Source organism: Scyliorhinus torazame, chromosome 5 (genome assembly GCF_047496885.1).
Source record: "Scyliorhinus torazame isolate Kashiwa2021f chromosome 5, sScyTor2.1, whole genome shotgun sequence".
Taxonomy (NCBI): Eukaryota; Metazoa; Chordata; class Chondrichthyes; order Carcharhiniformes; family Scyliorhinidae; genus Scyliorhinus; species Scyliorhinus torazame.
The window spans coordinates 124,610,639-124,617,747 of NC_092711.1; the positions used below are offsets into that span (position 1 = coordinate 124,610,639).

Sequence of the window (7,109 nt, forward strand, 5' to 3'; positions counted from 1 at the left end):
CTTCAGACAATTCACACCTCTTTAACCTGTGACTATCTCTCTCTCCTGTCGCACCGTACTGACCAGTAAAGACTTAATTACTTGCAAAGACTCTCATTCAAAGTATGATTTTGCTTCATTGAATTTGTCCACATATAGAACATTGAACAGACAGTGCAGAAGGAGGCCATTCGGTCCATCGATTCTGATTCGAAATTGGCAGAAGCATTAAATGCTTCTAATTTATGATGTGGAGATGCTGGTGTTGGACTGGGTGGCACAGTAAGAAGTCTTACATCACCAGGTTAAAGTCCAACAGGTTTGTTTAGAATCACTGGCTTTCGGAGCACCATTCGCGCGTTAGGTGAATGTGATAACCTCTACGCTACAGAAACAGCTGGCAGCACAGTACCCAATGGCCCTGTGCAACATTCAACTGCACACTCTTGCTGCAGCTTTCAATGGTTCAGCTGAGAGGCCAGGTCACTTATTACATGAAGACAGCTGTTCCTTTAAATGTTCAACTCGTAAGTCCAGAAGATATAGAACTTATATTGAACTTCAGCATTTGTTCAGCAAATATCTAATGGAACAATGCTCTCTGTTCAATCATTAATGCATCATTCTTAACTTCCTACAGAAAATTTCCACCAATTTTACCAAATATTTGTTTTATTATTCAATGTTGAACATCAGTATATTTATTTGTTATATATGATTTCATTTTGAATTGAATACCTCTCGAGTCTTCATTCTGAAATACACACCAATGAATTCAAACATGACTGACCAAGAAAAGAAAGCGTTTCACTGGGTGACAGAAACCCCATGAATCTTTGTTCAGTTTGACCACAGTCAACCTTTGAACAAAGTCAAATATAATTAAATGGAAGAGAATTGAGAATTATGTGTTGCTTATATTTGATCCCTCTGTGTTTTGGTGTGAAACATTCTGCAGCCTAAATCCCGTTTGTGTATAAGAAAGGAGGGCTGACAGCAAATCCGCACTGAGCCTGGATTTCCTCATCTTCCTGAGTGGCTTTTCCTGTTTCTCCATCATTAAGGCCGAATTTTTCAAAAATGTGGTTCAGTTAAATCTCTGCTATTTCCTCGAATTCAATTACAGTATCGTTTGTGTCTGTCTATATGAGCACACATTACCATTAGGTATGTTTCGGATGGTGATTAAAATATTAATCTGCGTCTACAAACTGCCAAGATCCGCACTTTGTTTTTTCATGTATGGAACGATCTGTCTGGACTGTACGTAGAACAATACTTTTCACTGTACCCTCGGTACACGTAACAATAAATCAAATCCAATCAAAGAGAGTTTCTTACTCGCCTTCAGATTGAGCAATGAGCCGCTTTAAAAATTATTCATTCACGGGAGGTGGGCGTCACTGGCTGGACCAGCATTTACTGCTCATTCCAATTGCCCTTGAACTGCGTGTCTTGTGAGGCTATTTCAGAGGGCACTTACAAATCAACCACAACATTGCTGTGGATCTGGAGTCACTTGTAGGCCAGGCCACATAAGGAGAGCAGATTTCTTGAAGGACATTAGTGAACCAGATGAGTTTTCACAACAATCAAGAATGTTATCATCAGACTTTTAATTCAATACTGTTATTCAATTTCACCATGTGTCATTTGCAGATTCGATCCCAGATCCCCAGAGCATTAACCTGGGTCTCTGGATTACTCGCACAGTAACATACCATTCCTCCAATGCCTAGCCCACATAGTCTTGGCAGAATATGATGTCTATGTGCAACTGGCCTCTTGCACGCTTTACAACCTTCTGCTGGCAGCTGGATGTCACCTGACTGATGCCTGACGCCACCTACTGGTGGGAGGTCACACTGCTGAGTACATGTAATATTATGTACAGACTTATCACCACATCTCGTAACTTCTCAAAATTATCGAGCAATTTATTTTTTCAAACAAATTCTGATAGCTCTGCAGTTTCTGGAAACATTTTGGTTGATCGTGTTATTTTTAAAAATAAAGATCTAGTCTTTACAATATAATTACCTAACACACCAATTCACTAATGACGATCAATGTTCACTACTGAATAATCATTTAAAAAAAAAAAAAATTTTTATTAAAGGTTTTCATAAAATATCAATAACAAAATGAGAAAGAAAAAAGAACCCAACAGGGTTAAGTACAAAACACAATCTAAAAAAGCAACCCCCCAAACCCCTCCTCCCCCCGTACCTAAATAATAAATTAACATTAACACCCCGACTTAAGACAACAGGTGTATACACCCCCTCAGACCCTTCCAGTGTAAATAACAGAAACAAAAATAAAGTAACCCCCCACCCCACCCCCCGAGCTGCTGCTCCCAATGACCAATGTCTATCGTTCTGCCAGAAAGTCTAAGAACGGTTGCCACCGCCTAAAGAACCCCTGTACCGACCCTCTCAAGGCGAATTTCACCCTCTCCAATTTAATGAACCCTGCCATATCGCTGATCCAGGATTCCACGCTTGGGGGCCTCGTATCTTTCCACTGAAGGAGAATCCTTCGCCGGGCTACCAGGGACGCAAAGGCCAGAATTCCGGCCTCTTTTGCCTCCTGCACTCCCGGCTCCTCTGCCACCCCAAATATTGCGATCCCCCAGCCCGGTTTGACCCTGGATCCTACCACCCTCGACACAGTCCTCGCTACGCCCTTCCAAAATTCCTCCAGCGCTGGACATGCCCAGAACATATGGGTATGATTTGCTGGGCTCCCTGAGCACCTAACACACCTGTCCTCACCCCCAAAGAACCTGCTCATCCTTGTCCCGGTCATGTGTGCCCTGTGCAGATCCTTAAACTGTATGAGGCTGAGCCTCACGCATGAAGAGGAAGAGTTCACCCTCCCTAGGGCATCTGCCCACATCCCCTCTTCGATTTCCTCTCCCAACTCCTCCTCCCACTTAACTTTCAACTCCACCACTGAGGCCTCCTCCTCCTCCTGCATCACCTGGTAAGTTTCCGAGATCTTCCCCACTCCCACCCTCCCCCCCGAGAGCACCCTGTCCTGTACTGTGTGTGGCAGTAGCCGTGGGAATTCCACCACCTGCCGTCTGGCAAACGCCCTTACCTGTAAGTACCTGAAGGTGTTCCCGGGGGGAGCCCATACTTCTCCTCCAGCTCACCCAAGCTCGCGAACTTCCCGTCCACAAACAGGTCCCCCAACTTTCGTATCCCTGCCCTGTGCCACCCCGAAAACCCTCCACCTGTTCTTCCTGGGGCGAACCGGTGGTTCCCCCGTAATGGGGTCCACGCCGAGGCCCTAACTTCCCCCCTATGCCGCCTCCACTGCCCCCAAATTTTGAGGTTCGCCACCACCACCGGGCTTGTGGAATACCTCCTTGGAGGGAGCGGCAGCGGCGCCGTTGCCAGCGCCCCCAGACTCGTACCCACACAGGACTCCGTCTCCAGCCTCTAAATAAATTTAGAGTATCCAATCTATTTTTCCAATTAAGGGGCAATTTTAGCATGGCCAATCCACCTACCTGAACATCTTTGGGTTGTGAAGGTGAGACCCACGCAGACACGGGAAGAATGTGCAAACTCCACACAGACAGTGGCCTGGGGCCGGCATCGATACCACATCCTCAGCGCCATAGGCAACAGTGCTAACCACTGCACCACCCTGCCACCCCTAGGGTTGTGTTTTTCTGACATCGGTCGTTATGTCCGGGGAGTGATTGACGGTAGCTCCGGGCCAATTGGAATAGGAGGCGGGAGTGGAAGACCCTGCCGGAACGGCTGGTCCTCCAACCATTCAGAGTGAATGAGGGGCTGGGCTGAGCGCGGATCTCCCTCATTGGCTGAAACTCTGCATCATTTTGAAAACTGATTCGTATCAACTCCAGAAGAAAACTGGACCTTTCTGTTTGTGGCTTTAAACAGATTCTTCATGTTGTTGCAGGAAAGTGGGGTCTGTGGAATGTTAGGTTTTACACAGCACACCGTCAGCCTGCAGTTTCGTGCTGGGTAAAGAATCTGCAAACAAGGCAAGAGAATAAACAATTAATGGTAGGACCCTAGAGGATCAGAGGGACCTTGGTAGGCATATCCATAGGCCCCTGAAGACAGGAGGTCAGATAGATAGGGTGATTAAAAAGGAATATGGAATACTTGTCTTTATTAACTGAGGCATAGAATGTAGGACCAGGGAGGTTATAATGGAGCTGTTAAAATGCTGGTTAGACCACAGCTGGAGTAGTGTGCGCAGTTCTGGAAGGAAGTGATTGCACTTGAGAGGATGCAGAGTAGATTCACCAGGATGGCCTGGGCTGGAGTATTTCAGCTAACAAGAGAGACTGGATCGGCTGGGATTGTTTTCCTTGGAGCAGAGATGGCTGAGGGGATCCTGATTGAGGTATATAAAATTATTCAGTGAATTAGTGGTGAATAGATGGGGGGAATAGGAAGGACCCTTTCCCCTGAATGGAAGAGTCAATAACCAGTGGGCATAGGAGGAAACTTTCCCCTTACCAGAGGCGTCAATAAGCAGGGGCATAGATTTCAGGTAATGGCAGGAGGTTTATAGGAGATGCGAAGAAACATGTTTTCACCCAGAGGTTGGTGGGAATCTGGAACTCACTGTCTGAAAGTGTGGTAGAGAATGTAAACTTCACAACATTTAAGAAGTATTTAGATGAGCATTTGAAATGCCATTGCATGGAAGGCAACAGACTAAGTGCTGGAAAATGGGATTAGAGTAAATAGGTGCTTGATGGCTGGTGGAGACCCGATGGGTCAAAGCACCTCTTTCACTCCTGGAAAAACTCTCTGACTCTAATCGTACCATTCAAATTAATGGAATTCTCAGCAACCACATTGGGGAGGGAGGTTGCTTACACCTAATGATAAGCAGCACTCGCACAAGCAGCAAAACACATAACTTTGGTCAGACAAGATTTTCCCATTTGAAATCCATATTGACTATTCATTGTTATGTTTATCTTTCCCAGATTTTAAAAATTCCTTCCTTTACTCGGGATTTGATTATTTACCAATGTGAAGCTAATTGTTTCATAATTTCCTGGGCATGATCTGTCCGCCAATTTAAATATAGGAATGACATTACTGAGCTGCCAGTCTTTTAGAACTGAACATTTTTAATGAATTATTAAATATGAGCAGTAATGTCTCTCCCCTAGAATCTTTAAAAAACGTGGAAGTAATCCATTTGGATCAGGGGCTTTATCCCCTTTGAGTTTTGAGTTTGATTAGTGTAATCAATAATTACCTCATCATTCAATGTCCTGTTGACCTGTTCTATCTCCTTGGGAAACAATGATGCAAAGTAATTATTTAATATTTCTGTTATTTCTCTATTGTTCCTAGTGGTATTATCCTGGCTGAACCTTAATGCTCCTGAATGCTTCACAGCGCCAGGGTCCCAGTTCGATTCCCGGCTTGGGTCACTGTCTGTGCGGAGTCTGCATGTTCTCCCTGTGTCTGTGTGGGTTTCCTCCAGATCCTCCGATTTCCTCCCACAAGTCCCGAAAGACATGCTGTTGGCAATTTGGACATTCTGAATTCTCCCTCAGTGTACCCGAACAGGCCCCAAAATGTGGCGACGAGGGGCATTTCACAGTAACTTCATTGCAGTGTTAATGTAAGCCTCTATGTGACAATAAGGATTATTATTATTTACTTTCCTCCTAATGTTAACTGGCTGGAGTTTATTCTTCAAGATATATGTTGGTTTTTGTGAAGGCAGGGTCCCTTTTGAAATCATCATCTGTGAACTTATCCTTCGATTTAAGAACTCCCAAAGAAACTGGTGAACAATAAAATTATGAATTTTTACTTCAGTCCTAAGTTGTTTTTGTAAAAAAAACTCTACAATTCAGTGTCTGAACGCTTCCTCTGATTAACATCTCCAATTAGAAAATGCTGATTAATCCTCACTGACTGACACATTCTTCACAGTGACATCTCCACTATGAAAGTAATTATCAATTAAAATAAAGCAGGTCAATATTTTGCAAGAACATCAACAAAAATAAAAAAAATAATCTTTATTGTCATAAGTAGGCTTACATTAACACTGCAATGAAGTTACTGTGAAAATCTCCTAGTCGCCACACTCCGGTACCTGTTCAGGTGAATGTTCAATTCACCTAACAAGTACCTCTTTCGGGGAGAACGTGCAAATTCTACACAGGCAGTGACCCAAGCGGGAATTGAACCCGGGACCCTGGTGCTGTGAAGCAACAGTGCTAACCACTGTGCTACCGTGCCACCCTAATGATGCTGTTTGATGCGCACGTTGTCATGATAGTGACTGATTGGCAGCAAACTCTTGCCAGTCATTATGGTCAATGCTTATCACATAAGTGGGGAGTGAACTGGAGTCGAGTAAATTCAGAGACCGAGAAGGCAGCACCCAGTTATTAGCCTTGGCCAGCACATCCGCTTTTTCAGCATTGTTTCTCCAGAGCTATTAAATCTCGATTGTCTCACAGGAAAGAAACACAGGTTGTGGTGCTGTTGGAGATCCTGGTGCATCCTCAGCCACCAATAGTAATTATATATAAAATAGAGGACTTGAAATACATGAAGGTAGGTGATATGATCAATAAGTTTGCAGATGGAAAATTGTTGGTGTGATAACTGGCGAGAAGAAAAGCCTTAAATTACGGGATGAAACAGATGGGCTGGTCATATGGACAGAACAGTGGCAAATGGAATTTAACCAGAAAAGTGGTAGCTCTTGTACAGAATCAGTACAGATACGATGTGCCGAGTGACTTCCATCTGTGCTGGATCATTCCAGAAAACACTCAACATTCAGTATCACGAGCAAGAGGGAAGATGATGGAAGATGGAAGAATTACTGATTCTGGAATTGAACCCAACAAGAGTTTGCATCTTCTGGGGAGGAGAGAGGAAGGGCCCATTGGGGGAAAAAAAACTTAAGTTCTGCACTGTTCCACAGGAGAGCAGCATTTAATCATTTTGAGAAATGGAGATCAGCGGAATACCCATTGACAATAATTTTTTTGATTATTTTTTAGAAATTGGTATTTTGTATTGACTGTTTGCTGTTTCAATGGTGCGGCGGTTACCCAACATGCCCTGCGGCTGTGAATGTGCCCTATTCAC

The 7,109-nt window shown here is 44.0% G+C and overlaps 1 protein-coding gene across 1 annotated transcript in view; it reads right to left on the minus strand.

Moving 5' to 3' along the window:
• LOC140421804 (uncharacterized) overlaps positions 1-7,109 on the minus strand; it is a 314,633-nt gene that overhangs the window by 14,071 nt on the left and 293,453 nt on the right. The gene's annotated exons all lie outside the window — the stretch shown is intronic.